The sequence below is a fragment of the Scatophagus argus genome, chromosome 17 (genome assembly GCF_020382885.2).
Source record: "Scatophagus argus isolate fScaArg1 chromosome 17, fScaArg1.pri, whole genome shotgun sequence".
NCBI lineage: Eukaryota > Metazoa > Chordata > Actinopteri > Scatophagidae > Scatophagus > Scatophagus argus.
In genome coordinates this window covers 18,926,293-18,949,055 of record NC_058509.1, presented here as the reverse complement: position 1 = coordinate 18,949,055, position 22,763 = coordinate 18,926,293, and the positions used below count along the sequence as shown (strand labels likewise).

Sequence of the window (22,763 nt, the reverse complement as noted above, 5' to 3'; positions counted from 1 at the left end):
GAGCATGACCCAGAGATAATGATGCAGTGCATGTTGTTTCCTGGTTTTATTTATTTATTTTTTGCTATCGTTATGCTGCCTGCCTCGTGGCCAATTCCACAGGCAGACCATTAGTAGGATGTGATGGTGTCCAAAGCTTTCTTTAAGTAACAAACGTGATTTAATTCCATTGCGTGCTGTATCCAGTTAAAGATGGATGTGGTTTTTTGCCTAGTACTGGGATACATCATTAAAAAGTGAAATTTCCTCTGTTTCTGCTTCAGCAGCTATCCCGGGGTCCTTGTGTTGTCCACATTAGATAACAGACTATGCCTTACATGTCCAGAAAGAAAAACATTCATTAGTTGAGTATCGACACTGTCTACTGTAAGGCCCGTGTGTATGTTAATATGTGAGGGGGTGGGGTGTGTTTGTTCAGACATGGCCTCAGTTGTATGTCTTCAGAGAGAATTAGACAATGTAGGCATGACAGGGGCTTCACTTAATTCATTGACCTCATTCCTTGATCTTGTTTATTTGTGTACTTCTGACTGCTTAGCAGGCTGCTCTAATGACGGCGGGCAGCTAGTGCCGCACAGCTGCTCCAGACAATGCCGTAGAGATGAAGGGAAGATGTCAGGTTATTAAATTATTTCAAACATTATTTCAACTCTCCCTCTCATTCTTGGCGAAGATTACGCACAAAAACCGGGAAGTAATAGACTTTTAAACTAACTCTGTGAATGTCTGATTTAATGCCTGTATTTCAGAACACTAAATCGATACATTGCCCCACCTTCAGGCTCAGCGCTGCAGCTCCTATAGGATATCCATAAATTGAGCGGATGATGGTGGCCAAGTCAAAGCCACCTACTCCCATTAAACCCCATCATGAGGAGGGACAGGTATAGGTCACATTGTCCATTGGCTGACAGAGATTAATTGAGGCCGCGTGACATTGTGCACCCGCAGGGCCTCAGGAGGCGTCTCTGTCCCTGCCCTTAAATAACCTTGTGGTGCCCAGCCACCTTGCCGACAGTAACAGGTGAATATTTTATGAACCTCAGGGATTTGAGAGAAACCGCTAACGATTTTTTTTTTTTTTTTTTTTTGGGGACATCTAATGTGCTTCGATGTGAGATGGAAGGATTGGAGTTTGCTTCCTCTTGGCTCAATTTGAAGATTTGGCTATCTATTTCACGGGCAGAGAGTGGCTCGTTCGCTTGAGCAAACTAAGTGTCATGTTAGTGTGCACTGGCACTTGAGTTTTCTGTTTTTTTAAAAGAGAAGGGTCAAACTTATGAGAAAGCAACTACATTAAACCCTGTCAAGGAGTGTGGATTTTTAGAAAGGCACAGATGGTTATGCTGGAATAAAACGCCATGAGAAACTGCAGTGGGGACACTAGCTGTCATTTGTTTTTCAAATCTTCAGCTGTCTGGGACTCTGTCTCCATCTGCTAATGTCACCCTGTCTGACGCCGACAAATGCTGGAGTTCAGTTTCTTTTTATGTCTCATCCTCGTTACTTGTTTGTGGGTACAAAGCATGCAGAGCTTTCATAATTGCTTCATGGTTTTGACTTGGGACTGGTGGGTCTTTGAATTTGAACCTAACTTGGGTCTTGCTGGTCTTGACTGGGAACTTACCTGTCTTTAACTTATATTTACCTTGACTTGGCTGTATTGGTCTTGGTTCAGGACTCACTGATCTTAACTGGGGAACTGATAGTTGTTGGTATTGGCTTGGTTTTTCATAACACCACTTGAGACTTTCTTGAAATACAACAATACAACAACTTTGTCTTAATGTAATTAGGCTGAACCATGAAAATAAGACCACAGTTGTAATAAATAAGAATTATCCTGTAATCTTGCTGTGCCTTATCATTGCCCTGGAGATTTACACATTTCTATTTATTTCAAATAAACCAGAACACTGTAATGCAGCACTTCCTCTGCAACAGAAGAGTTTTTCCAGGAAAAATTAACCAAACGCCAACTTTTTAAGAGGACAGCATTGTTACCTTAATGAACCTGCTGTAAGCAGTCCGAGCCCACCTTGATTTGACTCACACAGCTCTCTAAATGTTTGGACAGACGCTGCTCTTTTCCCTTTTTGTCTCTGTGCTGTTATTTGTCTGGAGAGGAAATGATATAATACCTAGAGTCATGGATTGTTTCTTTCATTTAGGAGCATCATCAGACCAGTAGCTTGAACATCCTGACATTTCAAGCTGCATAAGGAAACAACTGTGGATTATCTCTTGTGTTTGTGTGTTAGGGCGTGTATTACCTGTGCATTTTCACATCTCTTAGATGAAAGTTTAGGTGTATGCAAATTTCCATCCCAGGTGAGGATGTGTACATATGTGCCACCTAACAGTGTGTGTTCTCACATTTTTGAATGTGTTTCCACGCTGTGGTTGTGTGAGTGTTTGTGTGAATGTGTGTGTCATTCCATCTGTCTCTGTGTTTGAATAAATGCATGCTTCTTCAAATTGCTCTCCATAAATGTCAGAGCAGAGTACATCAAAAGGCCCATTGCCTCCTCCCCCAGGCCATTTCACCTACCTGGTGAAATTGCGTACCCCCTAAATCTCTGCGCCCGCTGCTCCATTCAGAGTAAATTACCTTTTGTACACAAAGATGTGACACGTCGTTGCATGAAAAACATCTCAGGTTTCATCACTCTTTCCGACAACTCAGGCACTCGTCCCAGCTCTTCTCTGTTCCTGTTTTTTTATTTTTTTTATTTTCCAACTCTCATTTCCGTTCTGATGAGCTGCAGGGTGACGAAACCCGGGGGGAAGAAGGAAGGGTGGATGCAGTCTAGACGCAATGTTTTACAGCTGAGATGGGAGAGGGTGGAGTTGGGATAATTCTTGTACCATGGGAGGTGCGAGGACAGGAAGGCTCTGCTAGGTTTGCAGGGGGTAAATGGAGATAATTGGAGACATTTTGGAAGCGCACAGGGGGGCTGAATCATTGAAGGACAATTCTCTTCTCCTCCATCCTCCATCCCTTCACACAGGATGAGATGTGGTGTTTCCTGCAGAGCATTGCAGCTTAAACGACAGCTGTGCAAATAAATCTATTAAACACCTGCATCCTTATGTGGCTACAGTTTTTTTTCTCCTCTGCGTAACATATGAATAATTACCACTTGTGACTGAAAGTAATGCTGCAATGATGATCAGGCCTTGTGGAGGACCCCTCTCCTCCACTAGGGGCAGTGTGCACTCCTGGAAGAAACAAGACAAAGACATTGATGATGCATTAAGCTTATAAGCTTATGCATTCTGTTTCTTTAGAAGCTTGCTGCTTGTAAACACTTTATTTTACAATTAAGAAGTACTTGTACTTACTCCTAATTATAACAACTGTTGCAGGGATTTGTAGCATCTTTCCTTTCTCATGCACACACTTAAGCCCATGTGTAGAATCTTTAAGGGTTTAAAAAAATAATAATCTAAATATTTGGCATGAAGTTAAACTCTGGATCGGACTGGTGTACCAAATTTTATCACTAGGTGACACCATGACTCGGCATCTGCTCCAATTGAGCCATTAGAGTGTAGCAGCACCACAGTCCATCGGGACATTTTTTTTCTTACAACAATTCAAGTGAGTGTTTCTTCTTTTAATGTTTAGCATCAGAACAATAAATAAAATAACACTTCAGCTTGGTGCAAATTGAGAAAAGATGGCAGTGGCTACATTTCATGTGCTTGTGAGAATTTTTCAAGTCAAAAGTTGCTGGTAGCACATTGATCTGATTGGTTGAGGCGCCTGCCCTTATCCAAACACTTTCCAAAGATGTCTTCTCAGATGGTTCTGTGTAATAAATAGTATCGTCAGGATTCTTCAAGTCCTCAATTCGATTTGACTTTTGAATTTTTTTTGGATTTGGACAACTGACCCTGCTTTTCCGATAGCTTTGAATCTCAGTGAATCTCCTGGCTGGCAGGTGTTTTCACTTCCCTGGTTAAAGATTCATTCACGTGAGCTTAAGAAACATGGCATGCTAATTTTGCACCCTTTCAAACCACAGAGTGTTGTGTTGTGTGTGTGACAGAGCTGCTCTGAAACCTGAACTTGTTCTCAGACATGTCACTTCAGAAGTTCATGTAGAGTAAATGGAAAAGCAGAGAAGCTATACTCAGGAGAATACTTCACCCGTGGTGGCTATTGAACACTACAGACATACTTAAACACTCCTGTGTTGTTGTTTTTAACAATCAGCGCTTTCTGACAGATATTCCCACATGACATGAAGGCAACTTAACTGTGTTTCTTCCTTTTCTCTCTTCTCTTCCGCTCTTCTCATGTGTCTTGTTTCTCACTTTCGACATTCCGCCTCTTACACTCACTTGAGTTTACCTGTCGCAGCTCTCTTGAGCACATACCCTGTACGTAATCGATTCACACTGCGCTCTTGCTGTGTGTGAATGTGAGTGTGATGGCCTGAGGTAGTGTTTATCATCTGTTTGTTTTCTTCTTCCTGCAAGGCATCTTGCATCACATATCAACATATATTAACATACATTTTCAATATCCTGTACATAAGTGTCCTCCATCTGAAGTTGGACCCATTGAACCTCAAATCTGCATTTTCTTCACATGGTCTCAAGAGAATTTCTGCACAGAAGTGTTTTTGACAGAGTGAATGATGTATCAGTGGGTTAGTTTTGGCCTGGTCAAGGTTTTGTTCTTACATCTGCAGAGTCTGCACCCTGCTGTCACCAGTTATGATTTTGAAACACACATTCCTGCAGTTTACCAGTTCCAGCTTCTCCAGTATGAGGTCTGGCAGCTTTTATGTGTTTTTATCATATATTTGGATAATTAGCTGGACTAAATAGGACATTTGAAATTGTTTCCCTGCACCGTGAGAACTTGTAATGGGCATTTTTCTTACAATCTGAAGACCAAACAATTAATCGATTAATCAGGAAAATTTTTGGCAGGTTGCATTATAATGGAAATAATCATTAGTTACCTAAATACAGGCAAGCATATGATTCTGCCAATGTGAGCAGTCATTAATGTATTAGCAGCCCTTTGAAGAATATTACTCTGGTGGTCAAACCATTTATATGATTTAGGATTTCCTTAATTCTTAAAAAAATAATGGGTAATTATTATGCCAAATATACATTCTATTCAATTTTCTTTGTTTTTTTTTTTTTTTTTTTTGGTTGTTAGTTTGTTTTATTCCTTTGGTATTTTGTTGCTGCAACAGTTTAATTTCCTTGGGGCTGATCATGAAAGTTTCATTTTATCTCATCCTCCTCTCTCTTTTGCCTCAACAAAATATCTGCTGCATTGTGTTACTTTACAAAGGACTGAGCAGCAGTACAGTGCTGCTTCAGAGCTCACACCCGCTGTGCTCTCAGATCATCACATGATGCTGGGTTTCAGCCTGACAAAGCAAGGGTTTGGGCTGGAACACTAAATGATCCTCAGGGGAAAATTGTTTCAGCGCAAAATAGTTATAGAGTAGAGCAAAGCAAAATGTAAGACTGCAGGCTTAAACCAAAAAAAAAAAAAATATATATATCTACTGTATATATTTCAGTAATATGAGTAGCAGCACAGCTTGTTGAGACAAAGTCTACACTTCAGTGATTCTGAACATCAGTTTACTTGCCATATTAAATGTGACTTAGCCTGTGAAAACATTTGTGAAATGTTTTCCTTCAGCTGGGGAGGCGCTGGTCAAGTCCCGATGATGTCATAGTGATCTCATAGTGGGCTTGAGGCTTCTAATTCATTACAACAATTCCTGCATTATAAACTGTGAGTTCGAGAGCCATGGGATGGAACTGTTACATAGCATTATGGGAACTGTAGTATCCAGTGTCATTACGTGGCCTCTGTTGCTCCGGTTTTGTTCATTCTTGTTTTAATCTGTCACTTATGAGTCTCCAAAAGATTTATTGAAGTGATGAATTAACGGAGTAGCCCTTTTCACACCTTCATACAGAAAGGCGTTTTAATGTAACAGTGAGCGGTAAAGAGTGTGAGATGACAATGAAGTACAGTCCAGGATGCACAAAAGGATGCTTTTATACACTTTCTGTAGTCTCAGCCTGACTCTTCTTTTGAGGGCAACAGCAACATCAATAATTAAGAGTATACAGTGAAAGTCTGATAACATCACACAAAGCAGACAATATTTTTTTGTTTGTAGATGGAAAGTAAATGTCAGCGCTCTCCGATGGTCAAGCTCTTCACTATTGTGAAGACCTTCTTTCGAAGCCATCTGAGACATAGCCTATCTCTGCCATTCTGCATGCAACTTCCCGTATTGTATCAACTTACATATCCGTTTAACTCTTGTCCACGGGAGGGGGGGACGGGGGGGTCTGTATCATTTACCCCTACCACGTACAACCCAATCAAAACAAGCACTTCATTTTGATACTGATGAGCAGAGAGCCATAAAATCACATCATATGACATTTTATACTGAAATGAGAATTTAAACAATGGGATGCTCATACAATATGACTACTGAGATGAAAGCAACAAGACTAGGTTATCATTCAGATAATAATGAACACAGAGGGTTTGGGCTTTAATGGGATCAAGTGAACAGATATATATAGCGAAAGAGTCACCAATGTTATGAGAGGAAATTGAGTTCCTTTTTTCTCTGGACCTACTGGAGAAATGCTCAGCAACGTCTGGAATGTCATAGGATGTTGTTTGAGCTTGACTTCACTTCTGCGTATTTACAGTATGTTTGCAGCAGGTACAACTTGCTTGAATCCTCTCACTGTCTCTGTTGTGTTCACCAAATTTGCATTTCGCGACATTTAATAAGAGCCCAGGGAGAACACCTAATGATTGCTTCTGAAAACAATTTACAAAAGACAGATTGTCCTGATATGAGAGAGGCTATTTATCCCCAGTAAGTAAAGAACAGCCCAGAGGCGCATGTTTGCCTTGCATGTCACTGCTTCTTTTCCAGCAAAATCAAAGTACAAAATATTTCACTTGCACAGTCAGATGTAAGAGGTGTGAAGAAAGCCTGATGAAGTAAACACTTCCTTGTTCTCTTTTCATGCTTATTTGTACAGATTCCAGCTTTACAAAAGTCCCCCCCCCACTCTGTTTGCTTTTGAATGAAGCCAAGAAACCGGTCAGTGGCTTCAGCCGATCCTTTGCAGAGGGGGTTTGGACTCATTAGCCCCAGGGAGACTTTGCGCTAATGCTGTTTTTCATTACTCTCCAAGATTATCAAAAGCTTCTCGGCTCTTAGCACGCTTGTTTCTTCTCCGCCCGGTCTCGTGTTCACTTATATATACAAACAGAGCACTCTTGTCACAGGTTGGATACACACACGCACACACACATTGACTGGCTTGACTTTGCTCTTTTAGTTAGTACTCACTCAGAGATATGAGAGAGAGAGACTGAGGCAGAGGAAGAGCTTGGCTGATAAGGCAGATGAAAGCTGTGGAAGAAAAGAGGGAAACGAGGGAATAAACTGCTCTTGAAGGAAAATGTTAAGATCAGTAATGTGCTTCCATGTGGTGATTAAAAGGACCTAGGGATGGTAGAAGTAGTGGGAGGCCCTTGCATTGGGAGCCAGGATCAAGGCCAGATTGACAGCTCTGTGATTCCCTTTCACCTCGGCTCATTTCCTCAATGGTCCCCCCCATACACACTGGACACACATGGTGAGCTGATGGTCATTATCTCCCATGAGAATTTGCTAGGGCTCCAAGGGTCCTTTCGAGCCATCTCCAAGCACCAGTGTCTAAGGAATACCATCTGCTTGTGGTCCAGCTGAGTTCCCTGGTGGGGGGGGTGTTCTCTGATGCTGTTCCACTCTTTCTGGCAGAAAGTGGATAAATAGGATGACATCCTGTTGCTGCAACTCATATGTGTTTATTTGTTAAGAGGGTTGGGTTAATGCTCTACTGGCATAATGTAGTATGTAAATCTGTTTTTCGGACATCAAGTATAAATTAAGTAGCTGCAGGTTAGGCGAGAGAGGTCAGTTTAAGAATCTTAAAGGCTTGTCCCAAACCTTAGTAGTATTTGATAGGATTTTTGTAGCTGTAGTTAGTCTGCTTCCACCACAATACAATGTTGGCAAATAGAATTCAGTCTCTGTTGCTCAAAGCATTGAAAGGATTATTTGGACTGTTTCTTTAGGTAGAAAGTAGTTGAGTGAAAATTGTTCACATTGCTCTAATCTTTGCCTCTGGGATCCGTTTGGCCTGCTAATCTGACCCTGGCATTATACATCCATACACTGGAAAAACCTTCTTCACTCCATACTAGTTATTACCACTATAAGGCTAATGTGTTCCTCCCAGCTGATATAATGTTACATGTTAACGCTGCATGAGGATTGCGAGCCAATCTGATCTCCTGCTAAGAGGGTGAATGTTTAATGGAAGGTCAGTGTCTGTGTTCTGCTCACTGACAAAGACAACCTCAGCAATATGGACATTTTGGAGCCCCACATCTTTTACTACACTACTAGCAATGGGATAAATGTTGGCAAGAGGCCTACTACCTCACACTGAAAGGACAGTGTCTACAGTGCCATTGTGGGACTAGTTTAATTTATTTTAGAGGTCATGTTTTTGGTCCAGTTTGTTGGTTTGTTTGTCTGTACGTCAGCAGGATTATGGGAAAAAAAAAAAGATTTATGAAAGAACCTATTAAATTTTGGAGCGAATTTTAGTCACAGGGTGGACACGCAAGTGTTTTGTTTACTTTTGCAGAATGAGTAGGACTTGGTTACGGACTGTTGCAGGTTGATGCCTCATCCTTGGCTCAAGAAGAGCATGTGGCGCTATAACGAGCTGGACAATGAATAAAGTGAGGGATCGGAATTAGAGACAACAAAGCAGTAAATCACCGAAACAAAAATTGTTTTCTGATTGTTTCATGGAGGTTAGTTTTTAGAGCACAAATAACGACGCCAACACCTCCACACAACCCTGCAGGAAGGTGTCACTTTGCCAGATTTTGTGCGAGTTCAGACAAAGTGCATCAAACACAAAGAACTGCAGCTCTTTCTACATCAATAACACAAACAGAGCAGAGGAGAGACAGAGATGCAGCCTGGTTGCTACATTAGCCTATAGTCCGACCTCACTTTTTACTTAATGTTAGTAAAGAGTCTACATTCCGCTGCCTGCATGTGTGACTCCCACAGTGGCCTCCGTGTTTGGCTTTCTCTCTTTTTAATTGTTGTCTGCAAGCATCTGCAAAGCCTGATGGCTCCCATTATAAAAATTCTGAGTGTCGTAACAGTAATTAACCTTGAGACGTGTCTCAAACTTTGCCGTGTTGAATTGGAGTCCTTGAAACGTCCCTGAATTTGATGCTGAAGAGAGAGAGCCCTGATAAACCTACTTTTGGACATAAAATGGTGACACCAAATCATCGCAGGGTGGGCTGACGGCTTTGGCGGAGGTACGTGCTTTCAGAGAGCCTTTCTAGTTATTACAGCTTCTAACTGTGTAGTTACATAAAAAGTCAAATTTTTTCATAAAGTTGCTAAACTGTAATGGTATTAAATGGCTGTGATCCTTTTTTTGTGTGCCAGAAACACTTTGCCTTGTCCTCTGGAAGCCTACTGTAGTACACACTTACAAACAATACATGCTCAAAGTTGACCCTGGAAGCAAAGGTTAATTCTGAACATGTCCTTGTTAAAGATCACTTTCAGGTTCCACTTTATTTCCTTTGGTTTCGAGCTGTTTGCCCACATTGTTGTATGGATGTTCCCGGTGTTAGAAAGGCCAGATACCAAGTGATGCTAAAAAACAAAAAAAGAACAAACTGATGTGATTTGCTGTGCAGCCCAACCTGGATGCTGCTCCTTGTAAAATGTTGGCAGCTGTTTGAGAGTGTGAATGTTAAATGAGGATGGGATCTGGGCTGTCAGAGGGGCTTCAGTGGTCCAGCCCGAGTGATGGATAGAGAGCTTTAAAATATTATCTCAACAGCGGCTTCAGTGTCATAATGGATACTACCACGTCATAAACTTTCATTCCTTGCTTAATGCTCCGAAGACAGACACATAAGCTTTTTGCGCATGCCTGCACATATGCCCGTGTGGATGGACGCTACGTGGTCGAACTCGTGCTGACACAGACGCACGCACACACAGACTGCACACACACTCACACAGGATCTAGTTAACCTCTACAGAGTCCCAGTTGCTCTCTCACTTGGTCCAGATGGCCATGTGGGCTGTGGGCATTGGCCTCTATATTGGCTGCAATTAATATGCAGCACACATTCCTAGCCCTTGTAATTCTTTACCCTTGCTCTACGGTCTTTAAACTCCTCCCCAGTGACTCAACAGGCTTGCATATCAGATCGCTACTTCTGTATGACCACAGCTAAGCACCTAATTATCAGCTTATACTGCCCCGTGATGGAGGTTATCAAGCGTCGCCGAGGCCTGCGACACAGCGTGTCAGGGGACGGGGCCGACATTGTCGTTGCCTTGGTGGTTTCTGAGGGAGCTCGTGAAAGCGTCGAGGCCGGCTCACTGACCATACGAGTGCAAGTCGAGCGGGCCCCTAGCTGTGGTAATTACAGGCCCCACCGCAGAGCCCCGTATCTCAGACACACTCGTCTCGCCTCCTTGCTCACAGTTGTTTTTGGTACGATATCTCATGAGCCCTTGTCTATTCCAGGCTCAGTTGTTCCATATTTGTGCTGCTGTTGCCTGGTGAGGAGGTGTGCTGCGTGAAGCACCAACTGGAAGGGAACAAGAGAGTGAAAAATTTTGACAAATTTGGCTATGAATGAGTGTCATTTTTGTGAGATTCAGAAAAAAAACTTAAAACTCTCGAAGCCTTCACTTTGAGGTCATTAACTGACACGAAGCACTCAGGTAAACCAACATAATGGGATGTGTTGTCTCTTTTGAAAAGAAGCAGAGGGAGCAGAAAGCCTTGTGCTTTTACTTTTCTTCTAAACGTGATTCAAATAATAATTTTTTTTTCTCAATTTCACTTTCAGTGCACGGTGAAGAATTCATTGTGCCTGCATGGATTTTTCTTTTCTATGTGATTTTCTTTTTCTTGTTTTAGCCAAAGCGTGAATTGAAATCAACATTTCCCCTGAAATGTTCACATCGTGGATTCGGAATAGTAATGCTGTAGCCTATTTTTTCCTGATTTCACGGTGTATTTATAATGAATTAGCTGCCATTTTCACTGCTGAAAAAGTTGTTATGGATTACCAAAAAAAAAAAAGTTTTGTGGCATTTGTGTAGAATAGTTTGATGTATTTCTATATTAACAAGCATGGCTGTTGCATTACAACACAGTGGTTTTAAGATGGACTTGGACCAGAAGGTACTGTTCCAAAGTGGTATAATGATGTGCCCAGTGTGATGCTCGTCTTCTCAGTTGTGTTGAAAAAAATGTTTAGAAGCCTTTATACTGAGATGCACAAACAAGTGAGAGCAGATGCTTTATAACATTCTGATGAAATATTGTGTTATCAGGCAGTTATTACATCAGTCACGACAATCCTGTTAGACTGCATTTTTCAGTTGTAGAAATTGCATCATGTAATTGAAGCATCAGACCTACAACAGTGGGGTGTTTTCATTTTGGCTGTCCCTGGTTGGATTCTGTCTGGACCCTTAGTCATTTTCAGTACACTGTGCTGAAAACACATCAGGATAATGTTTCATTTCACACACCTTCCTTGTTTCTCTACTCGTGGCCGATACACAAAGGGCTAGCAGCCTGAAAGCCTAGAAAGCCTGCTAGATATTCTACTCAGCCTGACCTTCTCTGAGCTTTCAAATCTCAGAGCCTTGAGCGCCAAACCTCTTGCGTTTCTCCAGTTGTAAAGCTGAGTCAGAGGCGGACTCGGGCTGTCTGAGGGGCTGGGGCACAAAAAAACATAAAGGGCACCAGCTGTATTTATGATGGAACAGTTTCAAACTTTTAAAATTTAATCTTTTAAAAAATGTATTATGTGATTCAGATGTTATAAATACTACACATCTGTAATAAAACCACAAAGGAAACTATTAACTATTAAACCATTTTCATCCATTTTTTTTAGCCTATTTTCTCCGCTGGAAATGCACCTCAGAGGATACTTTTTCACTTGTAACTACCATAGAGGCAACCAGGAGGGTACTTTTGTGTTTTTTTCCAACACAGGGGCAGCTTATGGGAGTGGGGCAGTTGACCTCTCTGTCTCCCCAAGTCCTCAAGTGTTCAGAGTTGCTCCAGTTTGCTTTTCTTTTCCTCTTTCTTAACTCATTTTTTGATTCATTCCATGAGGGTTGATCCAACCTCACTGTATGCTGTATGTCATTTTGTCAGCTCTTCTCTGTTTGTGCTATTGTCACACCACACTTACCATTATTCTGTAATTGTCACTTGTCAATGCCGCGTTGTCTTCAGCAAAGTAACATGGTCTCACTCAAATGCTGAAGCAGATTAAAAGAAGCACTTCAGCTGATCGAGCGACAACTGCTTCTCATTAACCTCAGCGGTTTCAGCTTTTTAAAAATGAAGTGTATGAATATTCATTCAGAGTGTAAACTGACTGCCTTCGTTTGCAGTTACTGGTATGAAACTTCCTCTATGGCACATATTAAAAGGGAGAATTTTTTGAAGGGAATTAACTTTCTACCTTCTACCTTTTCTCTTTCCTTCTCTCTCTCTGCCTTCATTATTTTCCCTGAAGTTTCTCAAAATAACTTCAGGCCTTATTTCCCTGCGTGCCGGAATTAAGCAGCTCGCAAAAAGCCCACTAAAAGATAGAAGGGCAATTATGTCTGCATCTTGGACATTTATGTAATGTTTTTTTTTATCGTAATAATGGGCAGCACTCTCACAGCTAAGCCTCTTATTACAAGTGCTCATTTAAATGTATATGGCGTTGAAGAAGCGCTGCTTGTAGTGTGATGTAAAGCCCCTTCTTACTGAATAACATTTTGCGTTTCCATGTCTTACTCATCTCGTATGTACAGCTGGATGGTGTAACCTTGCACTGCTACTAGAAAGATGCTTGATGCATCCTCAGCACAAGTGGGGTGAAAAAAAAACACAACAACAAAAAAAAACTAAGAGCAGAATACAGAGCAGCTTAGATAAGGGAAGTAAACGATGGCACCGGAAGGGAAGGATCAACTGTTCCACAGGGCACCTGAATCAAAGCGCTCTCTTCTCTCCTCTGCAGAGTGCGACGGGAGGTGTGAGCTGTAATTAAGTCGAAGCAAAGACAGTGCAACTCTCTCTGAGGAGCACTGATCTCTTTCAAAGAGGGGCTCTCATCGCTGTGGTTGCAGGGGCTTATTATGGTAGTTTAGCATATTGTGCGTGTGTGCAAAAGTGAGTTTGTGCATGTGGATTTTCAAGTGCTGTTGTGGTAACAGCTGCCTTTGGGCTTTTGTGTTTTGTTTAACTTTTTCGACATTTGGCTTTCTGAATGGCAGCATTTTAGTATGTTAAACAGAGCCGGGTGGGGTGGTACTGCAGAGAAGACTGACTTCTTTGGCCTCGAAGGTGCTCCAAACATAAATTCTCGTGCACTACCTGAGTTTCAGTACCTGAGCAAACAGCCTGGTTTCATCAAATGGTTTATGAATAACACAACACTGTCTTAAGTCATTTCACGTGTAATTACAGTTCATTTTTTGCTTTTTTGGCATGATAGAAACAAAAAAATGTAGCACAAAGAGCGAATCCACACGTGGAGGAGGCTGAGGTGGTGGATGGGTTTAAACAAATGGATCTTTCACCCAGGAGACCAGTGTTTGTAAAACCAAAAGTCAACATTGATCTAATTCATTTGTGTTCATTAGCTAACATCTGCACAAGGTTAGCAAATGTATTTTAACCCAAACCAGGATGTCTTCCAACTGTGACCATAGGTCATGCGACTCATGTCAACTCAAAGTCATGTGACTTTGCTGGACATCTAAAACTCCTAATATGTGGACAGTAGTAAATGGCAGAAAGCTTCAAATCTGTGATATGATACACAAAGCGGCTCACTATTTATACGCCATCTGTCTGATCATGTAGGACCAATACTTTGGATATTGGTGTTGTGGTTCTAAAGCCAGCCCTACTGGGCACATCCTGTTAGGTGTCATCTTCAGTGGAGAAAACAGACCAAGTACATTTACTTGAGTATTGTAATTTAAGGGTTCTTTGCTTAATTATTTCCATTCCATTCCATCCACTGTCATAAAATTACTAAGTTACTAACTTAATAAACAAAAATGTCAGAAATGTAATGGTTTTGGCTTCTTGGATGTGAGAATTTGCTTTCCTCTGTTGCTTTTACATTATCAGAGGTATGGTATCTTTGGGGTATGGACTGGTTGGACAAATCGACACATTTGATGCCAACAATTGTTAGCTGCAGCCCTAAATATTTACATCAGTAATAATAGTGCAATAATACTATATTGCTATGAAAGCAAAAGACTCACAAGGGCAATTTTTCTGTATTATGAATACTTTTACTTCTGGTACTTGAAGTGCATTTTGCTGATAATAGTTTTACTGACCAATGCAGGGCTTTTACTTGTAATGTAGCATTTTCATTTTGCAGTGTTGCTAATTTTACTTTCTTAAAAGATCTGAAAACTTCCTCCACTGCTATAACTGGCTGAATTCTGAAACAAAACCGCTATCAATGTTTTGTATTACTAAAATGCTGGCACAGGATCCTCTCAGGAAGAAGTTTAATACTCTTTGGGCCTGTTCTAGGAAAAATCTTGCACACTGTTTGCATAAATGGGGAGGTGTGCTCAAGTGTATTGTCTCGCCATGCGTCTGTTGGGATGGGGACAGCAGGGAGCCTGTGCAGTCAGAGCCCCGTCTCAATAATGGAGGTCAGGGCCCTGCAGCTGCCTGGAGCACCCAAGGGACAAGCTGCAGGAGCCGTGTTGGGCCCTGTGGAGCTCTGAGGACAGAAGAGGGGAGGGAGTGTTGTCATCTGAGCCTCTGCATCTTATCACTTGGTATTCTGGACACATTCTGCTCCTTTCTTTTTTTTTTTTTTTTTTTTTTGTATACAATATGTGAAAATAAATAAGAAAAACGTACTAATGCCTTACAGAGCTCTCTGCGCTTGTGGCCAACCACCCGCAGTGACTGCCAGGACTGAGTGCATAATGTATTCTGCAGCCAACATGAAGAATAAAGTCACCAATAAATAGCCATCACTATCAGTCTTGCAGCAGTAGAGTTGTTTCCTCATTTTGTGGCTTCACATGAATGAATTCAGTCGGCTCTGAGCATTTCGAGGCGGATATTTTTACCATTTGATTGTATGGAAATTGACATCAAAGCTGCCGGGCGGTTGGTTGTCGTGACATCATGCAATCGTGCATGTTGTGTAAATCTATGCATGCAATTACCATAACTGCAACTAACATCCAGCACAGAGAGATGGAAGCCATTTTTGAGGCTTTTGTTTTTTAAAAATCTTTAGAATTGGATGTGTTTGATTTCTGTTGGAGCCACACCTTCTCCACAAATGATCACATTTTTAAAGAGCATTCATGAATATGTAGCTGCTGAGAATTTAGGAATAATTTAATCATGGGGATGATAATAATAATTTCCAATATGAATACATCACCTCCAAACAGAGATATAAAGCTTTCAACTAATGCATTTAGGTCAGTCCTGAAATGAATATTCCTCTGTTGCAGGGGACAAAAAAGACTTGACATAACCACTTAAAGCAGCTTTCCACATGAAGAGACAAGAGTCTCCTCCAGCACTCCAGCACTGATTAATATTTCATATGTTACAGTAGTTGAATGTATCTGTCATTTTCCTCCCTTCCTCCATAAATGAAGAGGTACAACGCTGTAACGCAGGTGCTGACGAAAAACCTTCCATCTTCTCAGTTAGTATGATTTGAGCCTCGTCGGACAAGGTCTGTTTTTATTCATCAACCTCCATTCATGCAGCCCTCTCCTCATGACATCTCTAACAATAGCATTAACTGGCTAAGTAGTTCCGATAGGTTTTAGAGCGCAGCTTCAGATTGCGAGAGATGGAGTCGTGTAATTGATGTCTCTGCGGATGGTGGGGGGATTAAATGAGAAATGAATGGAGAGAGTCCACGCTAATGAAAAGTATCTGCTTTGTCCGCAGTGGGTGCTTTGTGGCTTTCTTTTTCTACCTAACTAAACTGCTGGCAGAGAATTTATCCACCATCTCTGCACTGACAAAAGGGTCGAGTATGTCTTAGGCAGGGCCTTTTCTCTCTGCTGGTATCTATCTATTTTTCCATCTAGATGGTACATCATGCAGCCGCCCCTTCATCCCCTTTAATCTTCAAGTTCACCTGGGCTGCAGTGATTGGTCAGGTTAGGCTGATACTTTTTCTTTTCTTAAACTGGAAGCTAGTTAAATTGAAAGGGCATTAGGTAATCAATGATCTTCAAGAGGAACTGTAACAAATTCCTATCCAACTCTTTAAAAGTGCATCAACAGCTACCAACACCTGCAGATAGACTGCAGCAACTTTGTTTTGTTGTGCAGCAAAAATCTATCCCTCACCCTCTTGGAGATACAGAAAGATGTTACAAAGCATTATCGACCTTCTTTCATGTGGCCTTGACTGGCCCCAGCTACTGGGATTTTACTTCAGTTGCAGTTAGGGACTGGAACCATCATGGACCAGTAATGAAACAATTTCACACAACAGTATATGCCTTGCGGTGCCAATCTTGCCTCCCAAGCAGGAAAATTGCACCATGCACTTAGAAGGAAATTAGATTTTAGATAGATAGATAGGTAAGAGCTAAAGACAGGAATGAAAGAAGACTTATGCCATGCAGGTTTGTCTCAGGTTGGACGTCCATGTAGACATTACCAGATCATTGACTCTACATCTTGTAAAGGTCACAAGAGCACAGTGGTACAGTCCATTCAGTCATAATTGCTTGGATATCTCCAGTCAAGTCCCCATATCATGATAAATGATGATGAATGACTGCAGCTGTAGCTCTGCCAAGTACCTTGTGATCGATCTCTCCTTACATACGCAGCCTGTCTACTCACGCAGGTTATCACCGTTTGCAGTCTCAACAAAATCAACCACTGCATCCTGCCACATGTATGTTTTCATTTAGTGACTGTTGGGTCAGACCTTTGATTGGCTTTTACTTGGGTTACCCATGTAAGGTAGAAATATAGATACAAAACAGATTTAGAAATCAGTTGTATATAATAGATTGACATGAATGAACTTTGATGCCTCCCTTAATCATCCATTTGCATATTAATACTTGTGTCTTCTCTACCATTCTTTAGACCTGCCAGTGAAAATTAGATCCCCACATGCATGACTATTACACACTGTGGCTGATGATTCTAGCACTCAGATCATTTGTTTCAGTGTTCCAAATTATAGCGGATATATTAAAACCTAGAAATTCTTTCCTCCTTTTTTTCTTTTCACCCCCACCCCCACCAAAAAAACAAAAGACCATTTGGAGGATTTAGAGAATCGTTGCTCTCCTTCCCAGTGTTAATTTCATTGACGAGTAATTTTCCAAGTCCAGATTGGATTTTGTCTCTGGAAATCATATTTGTATTGTTTTTATTCACTGAAGAAAATGTCAATAGACTTCATCACAGTTTTTGACCTCATGCATTAGTTTTTAACTAGTTATCATCTTAATTTTGTCAAAAATCTAAATATATGTGTGTATACCATCTATGAGATCATGTTGCAATATGCCAAGGGAGAAGAGAACTGAATAAAGGATATAGCAACAAATAAATAGGGCAGCTTCAGTGTGGGGTATACTTGATTTTTCTTTGTATTCATCACTGATATGCAATTTCAAAATGGAAAGCATAAAAATCACTGAATATTTTTATTGTCTGGAAAAGGTCAAGTTTGTAGACACCCAAATATTGGCTTTGGTTTGAATACTGCATATAGCTTTCAGTATTGCCAATCAAAAACATATATTTTCCGAACCCTGTGGTATACTCCACTCTCTTCTTCTTCTTCTTCCTCACCCCTCTCCTTCTCCCTCTCTTGCACTCTGCCTTGTCCTCCTCCTTGTTTCCTTGTTAAGGTGTGTGAAAATGCATTGGCTGTCATTAATGGTCTGTGAGAAGTGGTGTTCTTCTGCTGACTCATTATTGATGAGTTGCACAGCTGTAACCCCCCCCCCAACACACACACACACACACACACACACACACTCACACTTCCCCCATCCTTTCTTTCCATTCCCCAACCTCTGTAAGTAAACTTGTCAGGTCTGATGCATTGCCTGCACACACTCAAATGCAAATCACGCAGCAGCGGAGCTTTATCTCAAACCAAACAAGAGACACGGCAGAAACATCCTGGATCCTCAGTCCCGCCAGAGCTGCTGTATCTGAGAGGTTCTGATTAAACGAGTGCCAGCAGAGCTCTGCTGCCAGTTACACAATATTAGGTGGTTTGCCTGCGGAATTTCCTTTAATGCAATGGGAAATGAGCTTAACAGATAGAGCTGCCTTATCAGCACTGGATGAGATTTTTGGTCAGGTTTCACCCAGTCGAGTTTAAGCCAGATTTTTTTTTTTCTTTAAAGTAAGAGATTAGTGACAAGAATGGTGCTCTGTGTCTGAAGGGGGAATGTGCATTAAAAATAGTGCGGGAGAAGAGAAAGTCTTGCATGCAAATTGAAGGGGAGAAAAGTCTTTTTCCTTGAAACGTCGGAAAAAAATCAATTTCAATGATCAATTTGATCATGAGAGAGCACGTCCAAAGGTCTGTTTTTAATGGAGCTATCGGTAGCATTTACACTTTCAGACTGGCTGCATTCCATACCAGCCTGGGTTTATATCTGTGTGGATCTGAACCGCCGCTGTGCCTTGCGCTGTGTAATCACTGCTATCCTTGTAAGAGTAATTGCAAATGAGTGCCCTTGTTAAATCTGTATATAGATGATTTAAGCCCATCGGAGAGCTGAACTGGATCAATAGAAATCCGTCCTCATCTTAGATGTGTTTGATTACCTTTTTGTGTTTTATACTGTACAGACAAAGAAATGAAAAGAAATGTTGTTTTCCAGGAATCCTCTTGTTATAGACTGTGATTTGTTTTTATTATCCCTGTGCCTTTGGCTTCGCTCTTTCTCTCTCCTTCTCTGCTTTGAGGGCTCTTCCCTCAGCCCCCGGGTTTCTGACTCGCCCCTCTAATTTATTTCTCCCTCTCCAGGATAAATGCTCTGTGAGAGGCTTGTGTTTTCCTCCCTCTCCATCACAACATATTTATGATGTGTATGCTGTACCGGCTATTAGTCAGGGTTCGCGGTGTCCAGTGTAGGAGCGGGAAGCTGGGTTGGACACTGGTACCTGGGCTCCATCATAAGCACTTGAGGCTGGTCTACACCTACTCCCATTAATCTCCCTCCAGGGCCTCTTCTGGCTGCTTCACATCACTTTTGTGCAGCAGAGTTATGCTCTCCCTGTACCGTCCTGACTTTGATACCACATAAACACTGCTAATAGGATTCAATTAACTCCTTCTATAGACACTCAAAGGCTTTAAACTCTTGACTGGTTTTGAAAGGCATCTCTTAAAGGGTTGATGCACACAAATTATAAAACAAAAACATATTTTCTCTTTATCTATCTCTTTGATTTTATGTACACAGATGCTGATATATCTGAGATTCTTGCCTCAACCACAACACAGTGGAAGTCAGTGGAATTAATAATAATAATAAAAGTAGTAAAAGTATTTTGGAGGGTGTGTGTTCCCACTGCACATGTGGTTTAAGGTGCATATCATAATCTCAATGTCCCTGGTGTGATTCTGTTCTGTCACCTGTCCCCTCTGCATGCTTTCTTTCTGTCTTTAATATAAATGCACAAGACAACACATATTTTATGAAATTTGGGCGTACTAACATTTCAATTGCTTCAAGCCAATACCTGATATCAGAAAGAGTCAGAAAGAGTATGCTTTATTTGTTTTGTTGACAGTGAGGACAAATATAAGATAATGGGCTGAAATTTGGGCAAAACAATTATTACAATCACTTTGACAGATATTGTGATCTTTCGATTGAGAATATTTTGATTAATTGTTCAGCCCTAAATAACTCCAGCCTTATTATTTAAGTCTGACTGTTTGAAGAAAGGAGAGCCAGAAAAATGACTTATTTTGGGTATTCCCTTCAGAATTCGGACATATCATGGGAAAGCCTTTGAAACAGTATTTAAACCATCACTGAAAGCCATATTAATGAGATTCTTAGCTGCCTCTTGCAGGCTTTTGTTGGCTGTTTAGTAAAATCCCCCCATGCCACACAGAGGATTACTCCGATCAGCAGTCTCTTTTAAAATTAGCAATAAAGAAAATATTTTATTGCTTGATTATGTGGGATCTGACGAAACATTGCTGTAGATTTCCAGCTGGAATCATAAAGTTGATATGAACTTCTTGGAAAGGATATGGATAGCACAAATTAATGTTTGATACAACTGGACAGTAAGGAAAATACGAGTTAGGTGGGACGCCAAATGTCTCACTGGAGTGTCTCACTAAAGGTAGAAGAGTTAAAAATGATATGAAATTGAGACAGGACTACAAGCCAAACATAGATTACACTTTCCAGGCGTGGTATCTAAAGACAAGCTCAGCTCTTGTTTGGCAAATTTCCTCTCCTACCTTTCAAAGAGGTTGATGCTTCGTTCTTGTACATTTCTTTATTTCTCCCTCTTTGTTCTCTTCTCGAAAAGATTGTCAGCCGTGACAGTGGCTCATTAAAGTTATCTCGGGCCCCGCCATCCATGTCTCTAGGTGTTATTGCTCCTCGGCATTGCAGCGTGTAGCTCGGGGACTGTGCCGAACGGCGCCATGCTATCGCCTCTGATAAGCAATTAGCATACTCAAAGCTACAGCCTCTCTCGCGTTCAAGTTAAAATTATGTTGAAATTTGAGCAAAATTAGTCCCACATTGACCAGATTCCCCGTTGTTGTGATGAACACAAATATTTCATTGCCACAGTCGTTACAGCTTTAGCCTGTGTGACACTGACAGATTCATTATAATTTTATTCATTTTTAAGTAAACAGCAAAACAGCGAGCAACACCAGCTAAACACACACGCACATTGAAATGACTGCACACAAACACACATCAGTAAGAATTCAACAGAACGCACGTGGCTTTTCTAATTACGTGGGTTTGCCCTCCCGCTGCCAGGGAAACTCATTTGGGCACTGAAAGGAACGTGTGCGCTAAAAGCAAAGGAGGCTGGGACGGATGAGTCTTAATGAGGGGAATCAGTGGAACGTGTCTGATGGTGACATTTCTTCCTAGAACTGCAGGGCTCTCGATGAAAGGCAGGCCTTCACCGCAGGGCCTGATCCACCACTCAGCCCTCTCATCCTCATATAACCGGGCACAGCACAGCACAACAAGCAGCCCCTCACACAGGAGGCAATTAAAACTCTGATCTGCTTACACACCCGGAAACACTTGGATGGCTGCGGGCGGAGGGGAAGACGGCCGGGGCAGTGGAGACGTTCACTGGTGGCTGGGTGATGATATTTGTCAGCAGAATGGCGACAGTGGTGGTCTAGAATTAGTGGTCTCAGCACTAATATTTCTTCAGACCCTAAACATATGCATTAATAAAGAAAACAGATGGAACTTCTAAACAAAACACAAAAAGTACCATTGGGGGACTTGGCCAAACGGGATACTATTAAGTAGAAGTTGGCACTGAGTCAAAGTAGCTCTTTAACTCCAGCAGAATTGCTGCCAAGCCCTAATACGATCTGTTAGTGAAGAGGGTCCTGGGACTGTAGTGAGCTCAGGCCGTTTGACTTGGATGTGCAGTCAAACTCAGCAAAAGCTGCAAAAGCAAGGACATTGGTGTTAACACCATTAAAGGAAAACTGAAATGTTATGTGTTGAGCAGTCATCGGTTGTGCGACTGCAGCAAATGATAACCGAAAATATCATATACATAAAAGTATATGGTATTATACATTTGTCATTATCAGTTTCAGTGATCCTTAAAGAGAAATCTTGCCCCTTTATTTACATGTATTGATTTTTGTAAATGATTATTACTTACAGGGAGTTATTGAATTGATCCAGTAGATCTCCTCAGCTAGCAACTGTAACAGGGCTGCAATGTAATCTTTTGGGGCATCTCTGACGGTTAAAGTTACGTCCAGTAAAGGGGCTTTGTTTGCCACTCACAGGTTACGCAGAAGATTGTTACTGTAGGTCTCTGACAACATTACAGAAGGGATCCCTATAGGGACAGACCTTCTTGTTAAGATTAAAATCCTTTCAGTTTGACCAGAAACACATATGTTGCTCTGGGAGAAGTCTTGCTCTGAAATCTCTGAGAAGTAAGTGGTTGCAGTACTGTAGAAATGTGAGTCAAAGCTGGGGAGAGGTTTGACTCATGTCAAATGTATTTTTGGTGCTTTTAGCACCACAAGCAAAGTGCGATCTAGGTCCTTTAGAGAGAGAAGGCAGACATTTCTACGGCTGATATCTCCAAAACTTAGCAGGTCACACCAAAACAATCTAGATGGATAAACAGTACTATGTGACAGGAAAAATGTTGTTTTGATGTTTTTGATTTTGGGGTGAGCTGTCATATAATAGAGGCTTAAACAAAAAGAAAAAGACAAATAAATAATTTATCCAAATTACTTGTGCGGCAGTCAGTTGTCAAGTTAATTTTCATGATCATCCTAGCTCCGGCTCAGAAAAACTTACTAAGTCTAAACCATGCCTATCAATGGGAAACAT

At 41.3% G+C, this 22,763-nt stretch overlaps 1 protein-coding gene across 1 annotated transcript in view; it reads left to right on the top strand.

The window, feature by feature from the left end:
* The window catches only part of ptprua (protein tyrosine phosphatase receptor type Ua), a 186,547-nt gene that overhangs the window by 27,082 nt on the left and 136,702 nt on the right, over positions 1–22,763 (top strand). The gene's annotated exons all lie outside the window — the stretch shown is intronic.